General features: G+C 38.7%; 1 protein-coding gene across 1 annotated transcript in view; it reads left to right on the top strand.

The window, feature by feature from the left end:
• The window catches only part of LOC122791026 (coiled-coil domain-containing protein 102A-like), a 295,863-nt gene that overhangs the window by 162,623 nt on the left and 106,889 nt on the right, over window positions 1-26,351 (top strand). The window lies entirely within an intron of this gene.

The following is a 26,351-nucleotide window of genomic DNA, read 5'->3' as shown; positions in this document are numbered from 1 at the left end:
GATGTATGGCATTAGATTAGATTCTTGGTCACAGAGATCATTACACACAATGAAATGGGAGGGGATATTATTAACAATACGGAGACATCAGAGACCAGGTGGATAATAAGGCTGAGGGCAGACACAGGAAAAGGACTAAATGATTGGGTGCCACTCCATCCTATACTAAAGAATAGGAAGCTTTTTAAGTAACAAAACAGCTAAGCTGTTTAAGTTTTCAAAAAAAACGTTATTTTATGTTTTTATATCAATGAATACTGTTGTAATGTAATGACAATGTGGCTTCTTTAAGGTAATTACCTCTTAAGCGATGAGATTTGCATTTTTAATGGATTGAGTATTTAAATTTGTGGTGCTTCTGAGAGTTTATTGTCTGATGAAGTAGTGGGTTGCCACTATGAAAGCACTTACACATTGAACAAAACTGTCTGGCTATACTATTATCTGCATTTTTTCTCAGCTGTTTAGCACAGTGGATGCATTTGTGGAAGTTTGAATCTGTTTACTTTTTTTCTGATGAACTATTTATTTCTGCCACCTAAATTTGTTTGTGGACTGGATTTTTAATTACATATATGGTACACTACCATACATCCATTTTTTAGTACAGTAAGTAGACAGATTTTTGTGTATCTCCTGTATTTATTTTAGTTTGTTTTCTGGGTAGTGCACTGACTGCTGTAGACCATTTGCAAGCACATACTGGGTGAAGCAATTCATAAAATAGATAATAGAACAAATTCACAAACACAAGGTAATTACAGAAGGTAGATAATCCCATAGAGGATTGATACAATATGTAAATAATATTAGCAGAGTAGTAAATCAAATGTCAATTCATTTTAGTAGTAAATATGAGAGGGCGGAAGCAGCAGCTGAGAAGAGATGGTCAAAGTAGAAGTGATGAAGGTGAGGAGGGAGTAAGGTTATGTGTCCAGCGGAAAAGCACTTGCAGTCAGATTTTTGATGAAGGTGTATTTTGAGTTGAGCTCTAAAGGTGGGGAAAGAGTAGACTTCTTTAAGATGAAGGGTGAGGGATTGCCAGAGTTTTGGTGCAAGAATGGAAAAGGAATGGTTGGTACAGTGCAGTTTGGTTTGGGGCATATGGAGTGATAAGAGTTAATTGGGAGAGGTTGCAGAGGTTGTGGAGGGGTTTCTTATGGAGTTTGGCTGCAAGAAGTGTAAAGGTACCTGGCTGAAGTAGTTTGAAAACAAGAGATCCTAGGAGTAGCTCAGCTCTGTAGGAGACTGATGGCCATTTAGCCTTAGAGAAGGTGATGCAGTACTGTCTCTGAGGACAGAAATTAGAAATGCATCTCCAGATTTTGTTTTCAATGGACTATAGAGTGGATTAGTTATTTTAGACGCTGTGTCTATGATGGAGTACCCATATTAAGTTGAACAAGGAGAACTACTTTGCCTATTACAGCTCAAGCTGGTCTGGAGAGAAAGGAGTATGTTTTTCAGGACCAGAATAAAAGAGAACTGATCTTTTCATTGGTGCTTTCAATGTGGCTTTGGAAGTTAAGTGACTGGATAGCCATAAACCTAAGAATTTAAAGGATGTGGTTGTTTCTATTGGGCAACTGTTGAGTTGTGAAATGTTAATAGACTTTTTCAGCTTTTGTGAAGTTCCAAATATCATACTCTTTTGCTTTAGAGGGGTTTAGGAGTAAGTTGTGCTTGTTTAGCCAAAAATTAAGGGAGGGGAGGTCAAACTGAAGCTGGATTTCAATAGTTGGATGTGAATGACTGGACTGAAGAATAACCATATCATCTGCATAAAGAGTGATAAGAAGGTTAGGGAGATCAGAGGGTGACTTGTTAATAAAGATTAAAAGCAAAAGAGGGGCAAGTATGGATACCTGGGGTACACCTCTGGTAAGGAGTGCTGGTGGCAATAGGAGTGGGCCAATTTTGACTCTGAAATACCTATTTGTTAAGGAATGCTGGAACCAGGAGACAGTGTTGGGGCTAAACCTGATTTCTTGGTGGGAGTGAAGGAGCAGGAAGTGGTCAGTTAGATCAAATGCTTTGGTAAGGTCAATGAAGAGAGCTTCTGATAGTTTTTTTTTAATCCACGTTGAGAAGAATCTCAGCTGAAAGTGACCACAGTGCTATCATTGTGCTCGGGCCAGCCCAGAATCCATGTTGTTTAAGAGTGAGTAGGTGGAATTGTTTGATGTTAATGGACAGTTGGTTGATTGGTTGTAGATTACTTTGTCATGTATTTTCCCAAGTGTAGTTAGGGTGGAGATAGAACGGAAGTGGGAGGTATTTACTGGCTGAGGCTGTTTGGGGTGGAGCTTAACAAGAGCTGTTTTCCATATGTTTGGTATTGTATTTTGAATTAAGCAGAGATTCTAAATATGTAGAAGAGGTGTTGCAAAGAAGTCTTTGCAGAGTGATATAAACTAAGGGAATAGGTTGTCTGCATCAGGGGGGTGCATTCAAAGGTATGTTCACTAGTAGGAGGACATGTTCTTTGTGTGTAATTTTCTTAAAATAGAAGAGGGGATAAAAGGAGGGGGGCTAGATGAGTTGGGGGTCAAATATAGCAGTACTAGGGAGGTGGCTGAATTCTGTGAGAGAGTCAGAAGTAGAGAGTTGGCCTTGACAGGCCTGGATAGTGACAGGAGTGGAGGTGGGATCCATGGATTTATAGCCTGTGAGAAGATTTACTTCCTTTCAAAAATGTTTGGGTTTGCCTAGAATAGCAAGTTTTTGATTCTGAAGTAGTTTATTTTGTGCCTGCATATGGCTTGCTTAACTAACTGCAGAAAGGTCAAGGCAGTATGATTTTCTGGTAAGGGGTTTTGTCTCCATGAAGACCACAGATTGTCCCTGAGTCTGAGCAGAGTTTTCAGTTCAGTGGTTAGCCAAGGGATTTTGTTGTATTTGAAAATGCGCTGTGTGAGAGGGAAGAATTTGTCTTGAAATTGAAGGAGGGTATGTGTCACAGCTGTTGCAGCCAAGTTGGGGTTGTGTAAGTTGGTAATGGGAGACCAGTTGAAAGTTGTTAAAAGTTTTTTTAGGTTGTCTATACTGATGGTGGATCTGGGTCTGAAGGTAACTAGTTTGGGGGGCACTTTAGGTGACTGACGGATAATTTGGGCAGTAGTCGCTGATTAGCATATAAAGAAGGGAGTGGTTGTTCGTCTGGAAATTTGGACAGTTAGCATCATTGGCTAACTATATAAGTTGATATTGGCTAGGAATTCAACAATGTCATTGCTAAGGGGAACCTAGGCAGTTTAGGTTAAAAATCACCTAGAATAACAATATTTTTATAGTTTTGGGCAGCTGAGGTGATAGTATGAGTAAGGGATTTAAATTTATTAAGAGAGGCTGGAGGAAGAAGATGAATAACTGCTAGTAGAAAGTGACAGTTCTTTCAGGAGGGAAGGTTTAGAAGGATCTAGGTGAGTTCAGTATCCAAGGAGGCATTTGCTTGTGGAATGATATTTGGTTTAAGGTTGTTTCTATAAAGAATGAGAGAACCTCCATCTTGTCTACTGCCAGGTCTGGTGTCTTAGAGGATTTTGTAGGAGGAAATTAGAATTGTTTAGCTGCTTCGGTTCTTTTTCCCTTTTTGTATCTTTCCTTCATTGATGTTTGGCGTGTCATGTGAATTTAATAATTTTTTTCCTTTTAGCTTGATATTACTGTTTAGTGCCTGCATTTTATTTAGTTAGTCTAATTTACTGCTTGTTATTTATTTATTTATTGGTGTGAGATTTATTTTTAGTTGGTTTTGTGTTCTACTAATCTGTATGCTCACTGCATGCTTTATTTTACCCAGTTCTTTTATTTACATAAAGAAGTGATGGGCATAGCGCTTTCATTTAGTACATGGTTTAAACTGATTTTTATAATAAATTTGCTCTGGATGTCTATTTTTAAGTCTTTTAAAGGTATTGCTGTAAACTGGGTTATTATTTATGATGCATGGTTTAGTTGTTTGTGTCATGCCAGTTGCTTAATGGTATGAACATAGTGCAGAAGATATGCTCCCATGTTAAAGAAATTTCAAGAATATAGGTTCATATGTGCATACTATGCTCAAGGCCCTTGGATGCCTTTTTAAAACTAGGACACTAAGAGTAGTAACTATTTTAGTGCAGTATGGTTCATTACTAATGTGTTCCATTTTATTTTAGTATGCTTAACAGAGCATTCATTTTCTTTTAGTGATTGTCCTAGAGTATCTTTTCTTTATTTGTAAGTTTCCACCCCTATACAAAGCATTATAAAACAGTAACATTAAGCACTATTAGAGTTTGTTTGAGACTGACGTGTTTTGTGTAATTAATATACACACAGGGGAAACAACTGTAGGGATAATGGAGATTCAGAGAGTTTTGGAAGCACAAATCAATTGTAATATTTCAAAGAGATATTAGAAATATTACTAATAACTTATGCCCTCCTCAAGCTTTTATATTGTAGCTCTTGAAGTTTTGCATATCCCTTCAACACACTACATTGCCTTTCCATAACTCAGTGTGCATTTTCCACAACTGCCATGTCCTTAAGCAGATCCTTAACCCCTTTTCCTGCATTTAATTTTCTCTGACTCAACATGTTCCTGTCTCTGTCATATGCAGTTGCTTTCCAAGGTGAACATAAAGAACCCTTCCATTGCACATACTGACGTCATAGTTTTATTCCTCACCCCCATTAAAATACTGTCACTACCTCTGTTTTCAGCCCCTTCCTAATATGTTTAGCTCTTTTCTTCCACACTCCCCTACTGATTCTTCCATTGCTGTTCTAATACTCCTTTTCACCTCAACGTTTCAAATACAGTACCCTCGTGGCTAAGAAAATGAGACACCTTGTCAGTCTCTAAAACTTTGTAATATCTGCTCTCGCACTTCGATGCAAAGATCATTATGCCTTTGTACTCACACCACATACAACGTTTTCTTTCTCTAGCGACCTTCACCCCATCAAAGTAGTCCTTCACTTGTCTAGCAGGTAAGTGAATGTTAGGTAGTGCGTATAACTTCCTTTAAGACTTACTACACTTAATTTTATTTCCAGTTACAACAATTTTACTGTTTGTACTCCTTTTATGTATATCTACAACACATAGCCCTTTACACTGATGTCCTCCACATCGATTGTACTAACTATACTAAAATTATTTCAGTTATCTTATTTTTATTGAAATATTAAAAAGTGTAAGCGTCAATCTGGATTTTCTGCAGTAGTATTATTTCAGATATTACAGCTGATAAAACTGATTTCTCTGTTTCACACCAGAAACATTTATAGACAACTGTATAATCTTACAAGCTAGATAAGTTTATAGTGCTGCTTTGTTCTGAAACAAAGGAATGGCTTCGGCCTGTTGTCTTTCCACGATGAATACAGCTTAGTTTGTTCATCAGTGTGAATAAAGTCATGAGAAAGTGCAGAGTATGTGAGAGAGGTACTGATTGACAGTCTCTAAATAATAACTGCATACTTCCACTGTCAATCTAAAAGATGAACTATGGTTGGAAGGAATGTTCCAGAAGACTTGGTCCATGTATTTAATGTTGTAGTTCTGCTATGTTAGAGTTCATCTAAGCATTTAGTAGAATTGTTTAGATGTGTTGATTATCTATTCAGAAAATAAATGTTATCACAAACTGCTTTCAGTGTCTTAGTGGTTTTTTACTAATGACAGATGCTAAGAAGAAGAGGAACAAACTTCTTAACACTTTTTAAATACCTTAACTGATGTGTGTACCAAAGTGTTTCTTATGTACATCTGTCAGTCGTATTCCTGAATCTGTCTGAAAAAATGTCCTCATTCAGTGTGACATAAAATAGATGTATTTTTTAAAGCTTTTTGTCTTTTCCACATAAAATGCCTTGCAAATGTGGACAAATAAACAGATTTTTTTGCCTGGAACAAGAGCAAAACTATTTGAGGCTGTAGGGCTAAGTTTTATATAATGCATGTAATGACCTCTAAACTATGAGCCCAGAGCTTTTGTCCATTTGAATGTGACTTGTGAGTGGGTCTGTGATACATATTTGCTCTGTAACATTAGCATTCCTCAGTAATCCCCAGTGATTTCCCAGACTTTTATTAATACTCCAATCACCTATGGGAGAGTAGGAAAAATGTACTGTTGTCAGCACTTTGATCCTTCCTCACCTGAATTTGTCTGTTTCTAACTATCCATCTATTTATTTTTATTTGTTTACCTGGATAGTTCACTGATCTCAGTGGATCCAGGTGAAAAAGATGACATAAGAAATGAACAAACATATTTAGATACAAAGATATACTAAAAAGTAAATATATTTTCATATCTGCAGATGCAAGAATATGCTACAGTATTTAGTTCAAGAAGCAGTTTGCAATGTCAAAACATGGATGAAAAAGGGGAATTATGCTTAGAGCTTTATGGATAAGATGTAGCCATAATGACTGAGATGGCTTATTCTACAGGGATAGCAGCTTATCATTACAGAATTAATGAAGACATTAGAAGGGGCAAGTGAGAATATTTGCAAGAAAGGATGCTATGGGAAGAAGACAGAGAAAAGGTGTGAGAGGCATGCAGATGGAAGAGGGGTAGAAAGGAGAAGGAGCATGAGAGATGCAAAGAGAAGAGGGAAGCAGGATGAATTAGAGGCAGTAAGTAATGAGGATGATAAGATGAGATGCGAAAGGATAACACAGGGATAAAGGGGAGTGACAGAGCTGAAGGGTTCATGTAACGAAACCTGAGTGAGTGCAGCTGCACTTTGCTTGGATGAAGAGGTGTTCCTTGAGCTGTTGTCTGAAGTCAGAGCACATTTGGGCATCTTGTATTGAGAGCAGAATGGAATTCCATAGTTTGGGTGCTAGGACGAGGAATGCATGGTCAGTACAATAGAATTTACTTTTTGGAGTTAGTAGGATGGGTTATGATTGAGAGATAACCCTGAGATTACATGTGGGGGGTTTGGAGAACTTTTATGAGTGAGAGGAGACAATGTCTCAGGAGAAAGGGCTTTGTGAATTAGTGATCCTAGTAGGAGGTTGGTTCTAAAATGTACAGGGAGCCGTTTAGCTTTGGCAAGAATTAGGCAGTGGTGTTCATTACTGGGGAAGTTAATAATGAACTGGAAGTTTTACTGGAGATGGTTTGTAAGGTGGTGGCATTTTTCTTTGAGGCTGCAGCTATAGTGGGTAGTTTACATTCAGTCTGAGATAAGAGTATGCCTTTGCCTATGGCAGCTTTGGCTGGCATGGACAGAAGTGTGTTTTGAATATGTAGTTGTAAATTTCAGAAATTGCCCTAGCCAAATGCCAAGGTATTTAAAGGATGTAGTTTCTATGGTGGTATTGTTAACATCTTTAATATTAAGGAAGTTAAGTGTTTTGGCTATTTATTTATTCATTTATTTGCGTTTGTTTACAGGGATAGTCCACTGGGCTAAGGTGAGCCCATTTTCAGTGGAGACCCAGGGAGAAAAGCTACAACAAAGTGTGAGTAATACATAGTACATTGAGTCTTAGGCACAACATTATACATAGTTTTTAAAGTAAAACATTACATATAGGCAGCATAATACATATACAACACAAAACATAAAGAGGAGAGCAGAGCAGCCTTATCAGAGGTGCATACAATAATTGGGAGAAATACCAGGCCTTAGAGAATTAGAACAAGCTCATAACACTACATTTAACAGCAGATCCATTTGAAGACAGAGAGAGCTAGGAGTGTGGTCTATGTAAAGTGTAGCATAGTATTACCAAGGTAGTTTGTTAGGGCCGGAAGGCAAAAGATAGACTTAGGAGAAGGTAGGAATATAGAAACACAGTGTAGGCATATAGAGATACAGTGTAAGGTGAGAGCAGCTAAAGATAAGGGATTACTTTTGAGAGTAGATGTGGCAGGAGAGATATTTAGAATGGAAGAGAGTGTGGTTTGAGATATATAGTGTAGGGGAGAGAAGATACAGGGAAAGGAGGAGGAAGATGAGGGGGGTGGAAGTTAGGGATTTCTTAAAGAGAGGGGCACTTTTGATTGACCTTACTGATGATGGGAGATTATTCCACAGTTTAGCTACATTAAAGGAGTAGTGCATTTGTCCTGCCACATGGATTGGTTTCACTATATTTAGGAGGAGTTGGTTAGTGGAACAGAGGGGTCTGTTTGGATGATATTGTGAGAGTAGGAAAGACAAGGAAGGGCAGTTAGATGTTTTGTTAATAAATTTGTGCGCAGTGGTTAGTTGAGTAAATGGCAGATGATGTGGTAGTTCTAGTCAGTTGAGTTGGTGCAGAGATAAGCAGTGGTGAAGAGTAACTCGCATTTGTTATGAATTTAGCAATGTTTATTGTAACATGAGGCTAGCTTGGCTTTGAGAGAGGCCTGAATATTGGTCAGGAGAGGTGCACCATAGAGAAGAGAGGGAAGTAGTAATGAAGAGGTGAGGGATAGTTTTACAGAGTAGCTGTGGAATTATTTTTTGGTTGGTTTAAAATAGCATTGGTTTTGTTTTTGAGGGATTGAATATAAGTTTCTGTCCTATGAGCCAATGATTGAGGGTTTAGAGGTCAACTTGGAGCAGAGTTTGCTTACCCTATTGTTTTCCAACTGTAAATTTTCTACATGATACCCTCTTGTCAATAGTTTTGATAGGAAAGGGATATCAAGCTGCTGAAAGGAATGCCAAGCAAAGCAATCATGAAGATCAGTTTGATGGAGATGAAGGAATATGACAGATATTAGAGAAGCTAGAACTCTTCTCAGTTAAATTCAGAAGAGACAAGGGAGGACATTATATTAGTGTGTAAGGTTGTATCAGGGAGATATCAGGGAGACGTGAATAGGACATTTTGTACAGGAAAGACAGAAAGAAAAGAGGGCACATAGGTAACAGGTTGCAAGAGCTATTAACTCCTTGGCTTTTCAAAAGTACTTCTTTCCAGAGAGGATTATAGAGCCATGGTCTGGACTACTGGATTGGGTAGTTGAAACGCAATGCGTAGAAACATTCAAGAAGGCATGGGCCAGGTGCAGAAAAGGTAAGGGGGATGTGGAGATGAAGCAGAGGTAAAATGTTAGACACAGTTAGTTTATTTATTTTTATTTATTTTACATTTGTTGATCGGGAGAGTCCAACTGGATTACAAGTCCATTTTCAGTGGAGGTCCATGGAGAAAAGCTCCAAGAGAAAAATTTTTTTACAAAACATAGTTTTAAGGACAGACTATTGACATACAATTTCCATAGAAGAGACTTTGACATACATATTAACTAACAGATAGGATACATTCGTTCTCTACAATATAATATTACATTTTAGAAGATATTCCTAAGTTTAGGATTCCTGTGATAGATTTACTATCAGAGTAAAAGCAGAGAGACATAGAATAAGGCTCCAAGAAAGCAGATGATGCTTGCGATAGTTGAGAAGGATAACAAATTGATTTACAATATATCTTCTCCTGGTTTTAGTTGCTTATTGTTGGGGTAATTTAATACCATATAATATAACATTGGGGTGTGCCATCAGTCATAATGCTTCCATACAGCTGGTCCACACCTGCTTAGGCTCCATAAGTAATTGCCTTTGTAAAAAATGTCTAGCTTAATGTCAATTTTTATGTCTACAGTAATGTTGTCTATTAATGTTGTAATTTTTCTCATGCCATTTTATCAATATCAGATAAAAACACTTTTTGCCTGAATGTGATTGGCACTTAACATTTATCCTTAGTCATTCAGCGAGTCTCTTTTGTCAAAACCTTAGTGGAGCATCTCCACTGCATAATGTCCACTGAAAGTCAATTAGTGAGTCTGCTGTGTCCAAATCCTAGTGGCAGATATCCACTACATGATGCCCACTGAAAGTCAGTTAGTGAGTTTGCTGGGTCCACATCCTAGTGGCAGCTATCCACTACATAATGCCCTCTAAAAATTGATGTGTGACATTCACTTTGTTCTTGTATAACATTATATCCTGTGCTACATGCAAAGTATGCATACACAAATATTCTTAGTGACATTCTGTTCCATGTATTGTTATGTCTTTTAGGTATTTTGACTTTGTAGATATGTCATGTTGTTTTCTCTCTGTTGTAGTTTTCATATCATGTATCCTTGTAACCCTTGCACAGCTAAATATGGGCTTTTCTCCTTCATTTTGTGTTATTGGACTTCTGGGATGCAGCCACTCGGAATATGTGGCATAGTACTTTTGCTTCATTGTTTTCTTGGTTCACTTTTATTTTTTGTGATCTTTTTTGTTTTACCTCTAACTCAAACTTCAACACAAATCTAACTATGTATGTGCAACTTGCTGAGCTGACTTTTAAAACATCCCAGAAAGTACATGGATCCCTCCATTTTCATTCAGACAGTTACCTGTGTTTCACTCCCTCCAGCTATAACATTCTACTTACAGCAATGCCATTGATATGGGCTTCAAGGAATAGCAGCTAAAAAAAAGCGTATTGGTTGGCTGATGTCCAAGTTATTAGTGCCCTACCCAGTCCCAACCCTACGCTGAGTGACCCATTCTGGATCCCCCCATTAACAGGATAAAATGGGTTTAGAAAAATAAATGAATACATTTGGACTATAATTTGGGGGTGCCCTCGAGGTTTCCTGATGTTTACTCAGTACTTCAGCAAATGGTTATATACTTACAGTCAGGGAGAGAGAGAGAAGTGAAAACAGCAAGTGAGAAGCATACATCTCCAAGGATAAACCGTGGCACACCCTATCAAGGACTGTCCATCTTATCTAGCACCAGGTGTCCACTAAGGTACTTCTGTAGTACTCTGCTACAAAGTAATATTAACACTGATACTAGCTATGGGCTACTTTTTAAAATATTGTGCCAGAACACAGACTGATGACAAAGTTAGTCATTTAAGTCCAACCATTAGGAGCAGGTTTCCATGGCAGTTCCTTTCCACAGTCCAGAATACAGATGCTGAAGTTAAATAGAGAAATTCATGCTGGTGTTGGCATGTGTTACTGAAACTGACAGAATAAAACTGCATGATTATTTCAGTTGCTATTGGCTTCTGTTTTTTTTTTGATGAGCTCTCTAGTGTCTGCCATTCTTTTTAGTCCTCAGATATGATATCCTGTGTAGTGCAGATATATGACAATTTTCATTTCACTGTACAGTTATGTAACCTGTAATCATAATACACAACACTGCACATTTTCACTCTAAAGTTATGTAACCTGTAATTATACACAGAACCATACATGATTTCACTGTACTGTTGTGTAACCTGCAGTCATTATACACAGTGCTGTGTGTGATTTCACTGTACAGTTATGTAACCTGTAATCATTATCAGTACTGCACATGATTTCACTGTACATTTCTGTAACCTTTAATCATCATACACAGCACTACACATGATTTAACTGACAGTTATGTAACCTTTAGTCTCTGTATACAGCACTGCACATGATTTCACTGTACAATTATGTAATCTGTAATCATTATACACAGCACTGGACATGATTTCACTGTACAGTTGTGTAACCTGTAATCATTATCAGCACTGCCCATGATTTCGATGTACAGTTATGTAACCTGTAATCAATATACACAGAACTGCATATGATTTCACTGTACAGTTGTGTAACCTGTAATCATTATACACAGCAATGTACAGGATTTCACTTTACAGTTGTGTAACCTGTAATCATTATGCATGGTGTTGCATGTGATTTCACTGTACAGTTATTTAACCCATAATCATTATCAGCACTGCACATAATTTCACTGTACAGTTATGTAACCTTTAATCATTGTACATGTTGCTGCTTATGATTTCACTCTGTTTTGCACTCCTACTTGCTGTTTTTTCCCTCACACAATGAACTACTGTTAAAGCAAAATGACCATAGTTCATTCCCCAGTGTGGCAGCTTGCTGACTCCAATGTTAAGCACACTCCAGGTCCTAGCGATGAAGTACGGCAGTATGAACGGACTCAAAATGCTTACAGGTGGAACGTCATGCAGTCTGACAACAGGACCGACATACAGTTCACATTCCAGAAATGGACTCTCTTCCTGTATGCTGTTCATCTAAATGTAATGCTTGTTGCATTTAGAGCTAAACACTTTAGAGTGTACTTCCTTTGTGCAAACACTATTTTTTCTGTTACAGTGAACAGTATACTTTTTGTGCTGCAAGTCTGGTCATTTGATTCATCTGCATGTATTTTTTCTAACGTTCTAAATATGAACCCTTAGACATTAAATGGCAAATGAATCCTAATCTTTATCAAAAATGGCTAGATGTCATTCCCTATTACAGATGGCCATTAAAAAAGGCAACAGAACCAACATAGATACACACAAATGTATATGCCTCAACAGAGCTGTATCTTGTTTTTGTTAACTACACCCAATTTCATACGGAATACTTGTATTGGATACATGAAATAAGTTTAACTTGACCATGGCATAAAGTTCTTTTTCTCTTTCTCTCATTCTGTTACCTACATGAATTGGGTCTGCTCTCACAGTAATAGCATTAGAAGTTACTAGTCAGGCACATAATTGCTGTCTGGTCATAAACAGTAGCAGTGACATCACATTCGTTGAAGTCACACTGCTAATAAAGGTTGTACTTGTTTGTGTTGGGGGGGGGGGTAAAGTTATGTCAGCTACCAGATCAACTAATATCAAGTAAACAAACATTATTAGCCATACACATGAACACAGAATAGAAATAGCAATGGCTGCAGGAGGTAAGATGCATTACTTTTAAAATGAACTGCTGTTGGGCAGTATAATAGCTGTTTTAAGTGTGATACTTGGCATGCTTTTTGAAACACATACAAGTAATAGAAAGATAGGTTTACTATAAACTGAAAGGAGCAAAAGACCATAAACAAAACTACTAGCTGGCAATCTCCTGATAATGTGTAAAATGTAAACTAGCTTTTTGCAACAGGTCAAGGACAGGTTGATATAATTTTATGACCTTTGTTCTAGAAGAGTATAGTAATTGTCTCTGAAAAGTCAGAACTTGCTGTCTGGTTTAATGATGATATTTATATGCAGAGCCAGCCAATTGTGCTGCTATGTACAGCAAACTCAGCAGATAATACTATAAAAAACTGTCGTACATCCATGTCTCAAAATTTATGATTATTATACATTCTTCTTCAAAGAAGTGATAGTTGGAAGTAGGAGCTATTGCAGTATTGTGGTACTCTTCAAATAGAATGTTGTAAAATTGTAAATGTTCAAATCAAAATGTGAGGAGGTGTTCCTATTTAGCATAATGCATTACTTGATTTATACTCAGAAAATAGTGATAATTTCTGTTATTTTAAGTGTTTTAGCAAAATATGCATGTTTAATTGTTCTGTAGGCATGATGCGCAGGGTCTATATCAGAAGATCGAAGTTTCAAAACTTCGGAATCTGATATGGTCGACACCTTATGATTGAAGTCTTGAAACTTCGAATCTTTTACGGACATCTCCCTACAGCACAGAAAGGGAAGATTTCCCTTTTCTGCACTGTAGTGTGATCTCTGAGCTGTTATATTTAAGTAGCGGGGGGTGTGGGGGGTGCAAGGGGATTGTCCCCCTGCTTAGAGCATTTAAATGGTTTGTTTTTGTAGGTTGTTGTGTTTTATTACATTTTCGATGTTTCAAGACTTCGATTATATAATGTCGACCATATCAGATTCAAAGTTTTGAAACTTCAGTTACGTAATATTGACCCTGATGCGCATTTCTTCAATTCTGCTACCTAATGCAGCGTCGCCCCCTTTACAGTTAGCCCCACCCATTCATTTACTCCCTGCAGCCCCACCTTTATTTGAAGTCACTAGATTCTGCTGGGGCATACTACAGTGACAGTTATAGGAAGTGCTTTACATGAATCCTGAATCCGTAATACATTAGTCTTACATGTTATAAAAGGAATGTGCAACCTGTTGAATCATTGACAATGTTGTTGGCTTCCATCCTGATAGCTGCTCATCCACTTGACATAGTAGAAGCCTTGATTGAAAGGAGTAACAAGTAAGGTTTGTTTTAGGTCACAAATTACTCATGTCCCTCTCTGCCTTCATCACCTGTGCAATGACCCTATGTTAGTGTCCCTCTAGCTTACCTAATATCCATCAGTCATAACTATAACAATCAATCAGAGGAGGTTAAAAAAGATTGTGAAGAGAGACTGGAAAGGCAATTTACAAAGGAACAATCAGAGGACATTTATATGGCTCCCAATTATGCAACAAAGTCCAGATGGTTTAGGTTTTTTATTAGAAGTGTTTGCATAAATATTTTTATACCCCTACCAGTCTTGGGGGAATTTGTCCTCGGGTAGATGGCAAAGTAGGAGAACCCTAATATTTGGGGTGTAAAGGAATTCATGGCCATTACAATGGGTCAGACAAATTTTAAAATCCTGAACACACTTAGAACAGAGCTGGCAGAACTTCCAGCGGAATTGCTTATGACTGTTAAAGAAAAGAGCTAGCATTGTTCTGCTTTTGATTCTATTTATTTGTCGCATTTGTTTAAATGGGATATCTCAGTCAGCCAAGAGCCCTTTCATAGAGGACACCTTGGGGACAGTCACCTATACATAATTAAAATATAGTGCAGTGCGGAGGAGAGCAGAACTGGAAACATCTGCACAATTACAAATATGAAAACAACAGAGTTGTCAGTATAGGGTAAGTCAGAGTGTAGTCAGAGGTGCAGTACATAAAATCAGAGTGAATGTATCATGTCTGGTAGTAGGTGTCAACATCTGCATAATACATTCACATATCATGCTATGTATTTTCACAAAGCACAGTAGGGAAAAGGCAGACTGCACATACTTATACCAGTACACATATAATTAAAATGTGTACAGTAGTAAATTGGATGTTAGCAGTTTTAAAGATCACAGAGTCACTGTTAAATGTAAGGCTGGTAAACATCTGTAAGGGAAAATGCTAGCTTGTCAGAGAAACCATGATGTTCAGCAATAAAGATTGAGTCAGACTAATTTAATGGATGTGCTTGGAAGGGTTCTTAAAATTTCGAATGAGGAAAAAGGCACTGGATGTCGTATATGTAACCCCAGAAAAGCGTTCTGTATTTTTTTTCACTCACTCCAATATTTATTTTATTTATTTTACATTTGTTTACCAGGAAGGTCAGACTGGACACGTCCTTTTTCAGTGGAGGCCGGGGAGAAAAGCTCTACATAGAACATACAATTTGACATTGTGATAATTGAAAATGTGATGAGACCTTGGGACACAGGTGGACAGTAGTCTCTCCTTTGATAATCACATCGCCACAGTGGTTAGGAAATCCTTCTACGTGGCTCATCTCATCACAAAAGAATTCTCATCCAGAAAAAAAGAGGTCATTGTTCCCTTCTACTCATCACTCATTAGACCCATTATAGAGTACAACGCCCCTTTTGGTATGTACCTCACAAGACATCTACAACAACTGGAAAGACCACAGAAATACCTCACAAAGAGGATTACTGGCCTCAAAAAGATGCCCTATGCAGACCGTCTCAAAAAACTACAGCTTTACTCCATCGCATATCGCCTACTCAGGGGCGATCTCTGCCTAACATACAAAGCTATGTCAAACCCAGAGCTGTTAGCCATGCTCCACTTAAAGAAATCCCAATCCCTCTGAGCTACACGCTCTAGGGACCTAAACCTTGTCACCACAATAAACAAAACATGCTGGAGGGATAGATTCCTGTCCCAGAGACTTCCCATACTCTGGAACAGACTACCTATCTATGTCAAACAGAGCTCCTTATTAGCACTCTTCAAGAAAAATCTTGATGATTGGATGGGAAATGGGAAATTCACCCCAGAGATCACTTCTGTGGCTCTGCTCGACAGGGGCACAGGAAAATAATTTTCTTGGGTGGCGAAAGCCAGGGTACATTTTTTGGCTAGGCTTGTATGGGCCCTAGGGCCAATAGCCTAGTACCTACCTATGAACCTATGAATCTATGACATTGTTTGATTAGAAGTATTCAGTTAAACAACACATTTCTATAAGTTTGGGTCTGGTCTCTGCAAAATGAGATTATAACACTCATATGAAATCAAAGTCTGGAAGGTTGGCATAATAGCCAAGGTATTTACCTCCCTGACACAAGGTAGATGGTTTGATTGTCACCTTTAGTCTGGTTATTTGCTAGGCATATAATAGTCTGCAGACTGATTGCCTAGTATTTACCTATGAACTTAAATCATCAGAAAGGTAAATGTAATTTGATTAACAGGCAACAGCGTGGAGCAGTGAAAGCATGCTGGGCCCAGAACCCAAAAGGCGATGGACTAAAACCATCCTCTACTATGCAAAGGTAAAAAAGCTTTAGGAGAGGGTTTGGCATGATGACTAAGGTCTTTACTTTATAGATACAAGGTACAGGGTTTGACTCTGACCTGTAGTTATTGGTTAGGCTTATAACAGTCTGCAGATCAATAGCTTAACATTTACCTAAGAAGATGATGAAGTCACTCCTTGAGTTGCGAGAGGACGTGTGTGTGTGTGTGTGTGTGTGTGTGTGTGTGTGTGTGTGTGTGTGTGTGTGTGTGTGTGTGTGTGTGTGTGTGTGTGTGTGTGTGTGTTTATACTGATACTATATTCCTGTTTATCAAAATACCAATAACAAAAAATATCAAATAGAATGTAAGTTTAATGAATGAAAAGAAAAAAAAGATTGTTTCAGGTTTGGAGGCTACAGCTCATGTTAAGGAGATGTAAAATTATGATTACAAGAACAAAAAGTTATGAATTACATAATATGTTAGCAATGAGGAATAGATTTTGTGGAGTGTGTCCTGAAAACCGGCAGAGGGAGGCAGGAAGCAATTCTGTACAAGGTAAAACTTGAAAGGCTGTTGGATACAAAAAGACCAAATGCAAAATGTAAGATGCATGGATGCGTACTCCTTCAGGACAGGATGCATATTTAGGTGTCTAAAGAACCTGAGACAATAAGAAGCAGCTTTTTAAGCAAAGTGATGCTTGGCGGCTTTGGAGTAATGTTTTTAAAACAGATTATATTTAATTTTACAAAAATAACACAGTGAGCTGTATATGAAGAAACAGAACCAGGTGGAATAAGACAGACAAACTGAATGTTTAAGCTATGAGGATTCAGCACCCGATTTCTCTAGGTATGAATAGGATTTGTAGAGCTTTGAAGGACTTCAGTCTCATGACCATCAATACCCACCCTCAGGCTGTACCTCCTTTCTCAGGGGGGTCTAGGCCAGTTAGTTCCAGAGTAAATCCAATGTTCCGCATCCAGTTTCTGTTTGAAAGATGATAATATGTTACTTGTGTGTGTGCATGTGTGGGGGGGTGGGCAATGCATAATGAAGCTGACTGTTGCATTCTGTTTATCTAGTGGTAAAGCTTTCGGTCTCTGGTTCGGGTGTTTCCTAACCTACAACACTGGGAGAAATATAAGAGATGAAGGAAAACATGTTATTTAATGGCATGGTAGGTGAGACACAAATCATCTTTTAAGAGTAAATAAGATACTGAGCAAAAGGGTAGAGCTTCTAGCCTCTCTTTGTACATCAGAGTCTTTAAGACTGAAATCTTTTTTGTTAGGAATCTTTGTGGCTTCTATAGTTGTTTGATATCTCGAGTAAAGTACATATCTTACCTCCAATATACAGTATAAACAATACTCCACTAGTAAATTAAAATGTAAACAGGGACCTGGGTACCTGGGTTGATGGCATCCTGAAAATCCTTCTACTTATCACAACTAACAGCCAAGGGTATATCATTCAGATCCAGAAATGCCATTGTTCCCTTATACTCAGCAATGATTAGACCAATTAGTGTGTGTACACCAATGCTAAGGAGAAGATTTACAGATATTACATGTAGGTCCAGGGATGTCATTGTTCCACTATACTCGGCATTCATTAGGCCAGTCATTGACTTTAATGCCCCTTTTGGCATTTACCTGTTTAAATACCAAAAACACTTTCTCACTTAAAAAAAAAAAAAAAAAAAATCAATGGCCTAAATTGTAGATCATCTTAAAGACTTGTCCATCTTCTCTGTAACATACAGGCTACTGTGAGACAGCCTGCGTCTCATATATAGTGCTTCAGCAGACCCTATTCTATCAGATGTGTTACACACTCCAAGTCCAATGGTATCATAAACACCCACTCAAGGGATCTCAATCTCATTTGCAAAATAAACAGATCATGTTAGAGAGATAGGTATCTTTCACAGAGAATGCTGCTTCTATTGAACCATCTTCTACTTCACATAAAGCAAAGTACTTCTCTTACTCTAGTCAAACTTAGTTTTGATGAATAGGTTGGTAACCACAGATTCAAATCCGGTTTAGTATCCCTATCTCTTATGGTTGGGGAAACGTAAATGTTTCAACATGTCTTTACTTGGCCCATCTATGGTTTATATACAAAATATAAGGGCTAAAAACTAAAAAAATGTAGGGCTAGGTTTCTTGAGATCATCCCTCTGATGAATGCATTTCTATGTGTATTTCACTTGCCACAGTGTAATGTATGACACTGTAATGCAGTAATGTGTGGTACTAATGAATGTAATGTGTGGCACTGTAATGCAGTAATGTGTGGTACTGATGAATTTATTTCTATACGTATTTAATATGTAAAATTTCTATTTTTCTGTTGGAGCTTTTCTCCTCTGGCCTCCGCTGAAAATGGGCAATTGTAGCCCAGTTGGACAAACCCGGTCAACAAATATAAAATAAATAAATATATAGAGTAGTAAGTACCTATGAACTAGGATAACTTCTTTCTGAAGGGTACATGTGTTAACAATAACAGCCGATTTGCAGTCACCTGCAAACTTTTTTAATCTTAGGTCCCATTTTTCTGAGTATGCCAAAAAAAGGGATCCTAGTACATAACCCTGGGAACTTCCCTGGTTATCTTCATACTTTCAGATAAGGCACCTGTCTTGTGAACTATGGAGGTTCTTTATTTTAACCAGTTTGTTATTCAGCTTACCACATAAGTATCTATCTTTAAAGCATTTAGCTTGCTTACAATGCCCGTGTGGGTATGGTGTCAAAAGTTTTAATTAAGTCAAAATACACTTGGTAAACAGTATGACTACTGTCAAAAGCCTGTGTGATCCTATCAAAGACATTAACTACATTTGGTAGACAATCCTCCTTTGTTGAATCTAGGTTGATGAGGATCTAGTCTAATAAGATTTTTGATTTCATACGTGATGAGATCAGTTATGATGTACTCCATAGCTTTGAAGATCAGGCTTATAAGGTTGATTGGTCTTTAATTATTGGGGTCTAAGGTATGACAAACCTTGGTGAGGGGAATTACCACACATGGTATACCATAATCCAGGAATAAACCTTTGGCAAAGATTTAAGTTAAAGAATTTGAGGACAGGTTTATAGGTTCATAGGTAAGTACTAGGCTAACTGCCCTTGTGTGCCATTTTAAGATCAGCCATTTTTCCCTTTTTTGTACTGAACATAACCTATCCTATTTTTTATAGATTGGCCTTACCCATCCCATGGTCAATAATTATGTATTACTCCTAATGGGAATAAGCCATATATAATTTGAGTGGACTCATGCATGGGATAAAGCATTTAGGCGCTGTATCTGTCCCTTAGCACTACAGGGAACAGTGCTGGGATAAATAAGTTGGGCTTGAATATGGACAGGGATGTCCTTTGTTCTGTTTGGTGAGGAAATGTTTGGCACATCCAAGTATGGTGTCAGGTCCAATGGAAGAAGTACGTTTGGTCTTTGGTAGCACCTTCAGTACATGATCCTTAGTGATTATAGGGGGAATAAGGGATTCTGGGATATTTGGAGTTTGGATAGATGTTTTGAATGCAAAGTTTGCATTAAATTTGCTGATAGGTATATCGATGATGTCTCTTGGATCACAGTAGTTGGTCCCATGTAGGATAAGTTGTGAGCATTGTTGTTTATTGTTCCTTCCTTAGCTTCCTAACATAGCTAAAACAGGCCTGTGGTTTTGTTTAGCTTCAGAACAGTAGTTTTCAGTTCCCCAGTAATGCTTTTATACTATCCTTGTTATGAGGAGCTTTGGATCTGCTGTATAGTTTAATTATTTTTTCTCATATTTTAAAGTTTATTTTTATTGGTGGTGCACCAGGGTGGTTTATTTTTGAATTTCCCATTGTATTTTGCTCTGCTTGGGCTTGCTAATTCCACATATTGGTCTAAATAGGCATATAACTCCTTTGTGAAGCTGTCTGTTGTGTCTACATCCAAGCTGGTGCTGTCACAGGTGAATTTGAGATTTTATTATAGAATTGTATGAGGTTTGCCCATATGAAGTTTTTAAATTCAGAGATGCTGGTTTCAGGTGCCTTAGAGATTTTGAAAACAAATGTCATGAGTTTGTGGTCTAACTTAACTGGGGAAGGAGAGACCAGGGGTACAGTAAAGTAAAGGCTATATTTGTGAGGATCAGCTAGGATTCACTCTGGTGGATTTATTAACTATCTTGTCAAGGGACATTTTGTTAATTAAGTCCAAGAACTTCTAGGCATACCCTAAATTGGCGATGTAGGTTTTTGCAGTTAATTGTTGGGTAGTTACAGCCATCCAAAATAATGCAGTTCTTATTAATACGGACTTCTTTGAATACTTTCAGGAATCTAGCATGATCATCTGGGGACATGGAGGGTGCCCTGCAGCAGTGTATAAGCTAGTAGCTTGTTTTATGTATGGTGATCTGTAGTTCTGTGAGTTCCATTTGTGGGTCTCTAGGAATCTATATGGAGGTGATACGGTCATTACAAATATGGAGAGACCACCACAGTTACTCTCAGGCCTGAAGATGCAGTAGAGGCAAAAGAACAGTAGGGAGGGAGTGCTTTCTCTACATTTTAAGTAATTTATTTATTTACTATTTGTTGACCAGGAAAGTCCAACTTGGAACAAAGCCAATTTTCAGTGGAGTCCCAGGAATAAATGCTCCAGACACATGTTTTTGTAATATGGGAGGAAACCAGAGAACCCAGAGGAAACCCACACCAATGCAGGGAGGATATGCAGACTCCTCACAGAAGGCACCCCAGCTGATAATCGAACTGGAGAACCTCTTGCTGTGAGGCACTAACACAACCGCTGCACCAATGCATCATAATTCTCGGTAATTACACAAACACAGCTATCCTTCACATCCAGAAGTGACTTAAGATCATGCAATTTGTTGGGACATCTGGTGTTGAGATAATGTGGTACAAATTAGGGTTTGATGTCTTTGCTACATTATGAGACCTTGCCTAAAAAGTTACTATGTGGCAGCAAAGGCTTGTATGTGGAAGCCTTTGAATAAGAGATGCAGGTTAACATTTTCAAAGAATGTTGTACTATTAGTCATTTCTTCTCATGCTAACAGATACTGCATCTATCTAATATGACACCAACTATTCAGCCAGTTGTTAAAGCTAAATATTTTTGTTGAACCTAGGCATTATTCTTTGTGAAGGAAGAATTCCACTCTGTATTTGTCACATGACTAGGATGTTCTGACGTATCTCTCTGCAGGTTCCTCAGGATTTTGTGCTCAAGGTTATTCACTCCAACAAGGAACGCCATTATGTCAATATTATACTCGCCCTGAGAAAGGGTCTGTAGGGCCCTTGTTTTGTCAGAGATCCTAGAACCTGAAAGGCAAATCCCTGTAACCCTTCTGTTGTCCAGCTTTGTGAGCAAGGAGTTTGTATGCCAAACAGAGTCACTATTCACTAAGACATTTTTCTTAGTAGAGTGTTCAGGTGTACAAGAGTGGATGCAGTCTGACTCTTGGCAATGCTGTAGGTGTGCATGAAGGAAATACATTTCCAGTTTCCAATTTGAGTTATGTCTGCTTGTACTGGGATGAGTTGGTAGAGATTTTTTAACTTGGCTCAGCATACGACATTTTAAAGTGATTTTGGTGAGTGTGTGGTGGAGCTGAAGTGATGGTGTAAGTGCATGATACTCACTGTGCATGGTTTTTGTGTGCGATCCCATTGTCAGTACTATTTACTTAGATACTAGTGAGGTGGTAATAATAGGAAGTAGCGTGCTACATTCCATAAGCATAAAATGATACAGAATTTGCAGGCTACCTTAGAAGGTCTACAGTAATGAAAAAATTCCTTTAGGCCAGCCTTTATACTTAACCTCTCAGCTGTTACACATTTTGCAGTACATCCCTGACTTTCCCTCATTTTTAGAAGAATATATAGCCCCATTTTATTCCTCTCTTATTAGACTCATCAAGGAATATAGTGCCCTCTTCGGCATGCATCTCTCCAAGCACCTAAGCAAACTTGAGGGACCTCAGTGTTTCCAAATCAAAAGATTTTAGCTCTTAGTATCCTTGGTTATTCTGATAGGTTAAAATCTCTTTTCCTATACTCGCTGTCATGTCTGCTCCTCAGGAGTCATCTCATCTTAGCTTTTCATGCTATGAATGACCTTGCACCTTTTGAACTCCTTCACCTTGACTGACAGAGACCTGGTTCACAGCAGCAGAAAGCACCCCTGCACTACCAGGCTATAACTCATTTCACACCTTTCAGCCCCAGAACGTGTACCAAAGTTCCAAAGGCAGTGTTGTTTCCATATTCATAAAGGTTGTGCACACCTCCAGGCGGGTAACCCAACATAATGCATCTGAGATACTTCAGGTGCAGCTAACATTGGGTAAGACAGCGATTCAGGTCATAGCCTGCTATAGATCCTCAACCATGTCCCAAGACTCACACTCCACATTCCTAAGCACCCTGGAAAATATTAGGGTCCAACCTAAAACTCTCATACTGGGTGACTTCAACTACCCTTCCATTAACTGGGAAAACTACTCATGTACCAATACACTTGCCCAACATTTCCTGGAAGTCATTAATTCCAATGTCCTGGACCAGCTCATTCTTACCCCACTAGAGGTAGCTACATCCTTTGATCTGGTCATTACTAACATGGACGACTGTTGTTCTACACCATTAGTCAACTCTTCCCTGGTTAGATCTGACCATAAACTAATTACCTTGGAAATCCACATCCCTCCCACCTGCTCTGCAAAGGTAACCACCATGAAAAACTTCTCCAAAGCTAACTTTGGGATCCAAAAAACAGAGGTGGCTAACTTCACAGCACCCATGCAAATGGAGAATAGTTGCATGACCACCAAATCATACACCAATGCACTGTGCAAACACGTACACAAATGCATGGATCTCGCCATACCCAATAGAACCAAGACACTCTCCTCCAAAAAAAAGGAAGCCAATCTGGTGGTCCCCTGCCATAAACAAACTCTACAACAGAAGGAGGAAACTGATGTGGAATAAAGTGAAGTCCCAAGATGGGAAAGACTCCCTTATCAGCCTCAACAAAAAGTTGAGATCCCTCATTAAATCCTCTAAAGCTGGCTATGAAAAAAGTATTGCAGCAGATAGTAAAGACAACCACAAGGCCTTCTATAGTTATGTAAAGAATCTCCATGGCAATACCCAGATTTGCTCTGAGCTACTGCACAATGGTACCTCCTATACTGAGCCAACAGATATTGCCAATATACTGGCCGACAGATTCATTGCCAACTTTACCTTTCTCTCCCCCACCAAAGGACAAATCACAATACCAGTAGATTGCCAGGCACCCAGTATTACTGCTGCACAGGTTAAAACAGCACTGTCCAAGGCCAAGAATACAGCTTCTATGGGACCTGACAATATCCCTGGCTGTGTTCTACATGAACTACAGAGTGAACTGGCACCACACCTGTGTGCCCTGTTCAATCACAGCCTCACCTCAGGCTTTGTCCCTACCAAATTGTGCACTGCTACAGTCATCCCTCTCCACAAAGGAGGAGTGACTACAGACCCTGGGAACTATTGCCCCATTAGCCTGATGAGTCTGATATGCAAAGCTATGGAACGCATCATCATGGATCTAATAAACAAGGATATAGGGAATGTCCAAACTCTGGATCCCACACAGTTTGGTTTTGTGAAGGGTAGATCATGCCTGCTCAACCTGTTCGACTTCTTTGAGTCAGTCACCAGAGCTGTGGATGATGGCAAGGTGGTTTATACAGCCTACCTTGATCTGGCCAAAGCCTTTGATACCATTCCCCACTCAGGAATCATAGAAAAACTCACTAAGCTAGGCATCAACTCCTATATCACTAGGTGGGTTACAAACTGGCTCACAGATAGAACCCACAGTGTGAAAGTAGCTGTCTCCAAGTCAGACTGCCGATTATTCACAAGTGGAGTCCCACAGGGTTTGGTCCTGGGTCCTCTCCTGTTTGGTATCTACTTCTCTGAAGTCCAGGCAACACAATGGGACTCTGGCTGACAAAGTTCGCAGACGATTGCAAGTTGGGAGCTATTATTAACTCCCAAAGTGATGTTGACATCCTACAGAAAGGCCTCACTGAGACCAACGACTGGTGTCATAACCATGGCCTTAAGCTCAATGCCAAAAAATGTGTCATGATCCCCTTTGGGAAAAACCCATTTCCCATGAATTACCACACTGATGGTAGTCCACTGAACACAGAAGGCATTATAAGAGATCTGGGAACACAGGTTGACAGGAACCTCTCTTTTGACCACCACATTGCCACTGTGGTCAGAAAGTCCTTTTATGTGGCACATCTCATTACTAAGGGTTTTGCATCCAGGAAGAAAGAGGTCATTATCTCCCTCTACTCTTCCCTCATTAGGCCAGTCATAGAGTACAATGCCCCATTTGGCATATACCTCACTAGACACCTGCAGTAACTGGAGAGGTTGCAAAAGTACCTCACAAAGAGGATCCTAGGCCTTAAACACTTGTCCTATATGGACAGACTCAAACAACTCCAACTATTCTCTGTCTCATATCGTCTACTTAAAGGCGATATCTGCTTGACTTACAAAGCCATGTCTGACCCAGCTCTGTTAGAAATGCTACATCTAAAAAAATCCGAATCCCTCCGCACCACATGCTCCAGAGACCTCAACCTCATTACCACAATCAACTGAACAAACTAGAGGGACAGGTTCATAACACAGAGACTGTCCATGCTATGGAATAGACTTCCCATACATGTCAAACAGAGCACCTCACTGGCCCTCTTCAAAAGAAATCTTGATGAGTGGATGAGAAATAGAAAATTCACCCCGGGGATCACTCCAGTGGCTCTACTCGACAGAGGCACTGAGAACTAAGGTCGGGTGACACGATGCCAGATTATCCTATGGAATAGGCTTGTAAAGGCTCCAGGACCATTAGCCTATACACACCTATGGTAAAGCAAATACACATGTGAAAGAATTAAACCTACCCCACCATATTAACAGAACCAGATAGTGTGACAGGTACTTTAGCCGATGTGTCACTCATATCCAGAATAGGATACTTTACACATCAAACATAGGACATGTCTGTCAACCTTTAAAAACTTTCTGGGATCTTGGATTTGTGATCATACATTTTCATGTGAGATATGTGGAGAAAAGCTACTTAATCTTGTACGCATCCCACCAAAACTGAGTCACGTGCGTAAACTTTTCAATGGTCTCCATGACCAGAATCTTAGTATGAACCTATGTAGATTACTTTGTACTACTTTTGTAAATTATATTAATAAAATACATGAAACTGAGTACTAAAAAAATTACTGAAATAACTTCCCATCATAAAAAATATGTTATACGAAAAGGTACTGAACTGGAAAGCAGCAACAGAATGGCACCAGCAATAGTATTCAAAGCTAAAGTAATATGAGTGGTCTCTATGCAGAGATCATGTTAGCAAACAGCATGCCATGACTGAAAGAGATATGCATCATTAGTCATGTCCCTGCTTCTCTTTCTCTCACACACCTCTATCTATCAGAATTATGAAGAAAATACAGTAGGCTTATGAGAGTGTAGGATACAAAGCTATTTAATTTCCTGTTTCTTAGCAAATGATGGGAAAGAAACTATGTAATTTCACAGGATAAAGTAAATTGGTTTGTGTTTGCATTTTCAGCGCTTTTGGTTTAAATTTACATTCACCAAATGCCATTTTCTGAAAGTTTAGTTCATAATTTGATAATTCATTGAGTGTAAACTCTTCGTGTTGGTGTAGTTCAGATTCATATAACCCCAGAGAAGCAGGGAGACTCAGTTTGTTTGTCAGAGTGAATGTTCCTGTTTTCTCTAATGGTCCTTGACCTTGAGGTTAGCATATTAAAACATTTAGGGTGTGACATAGCAAAACACAACATGCAGAGGAGGTGTACACCACCCACCCTGCAAAAAAATGGGGAGAATGTCTGGTACTTTGTTTCCGTGAAAGTGCAAAAACTGTA

Source organism: Protopterus annectens, chromosome 16.part0, assembly GCF_019279795.1.
Source record: "Protopterus annectens isolate FY-2018-M chromosome 16.part0, PAN1.0, whole genome shotgun sequence".
NCBI classification, from domain to species: domain Eukaryota; kingdom Metazoa; phylum Chordata; order Ceratodontiformes; family Protopteridae; genus Protopterus; species Protopterus annectens.
Note: the sequence above shows the minus strand (reverse complement) of the source record. Positions and strands in the feature narration are given on the sequence as shown.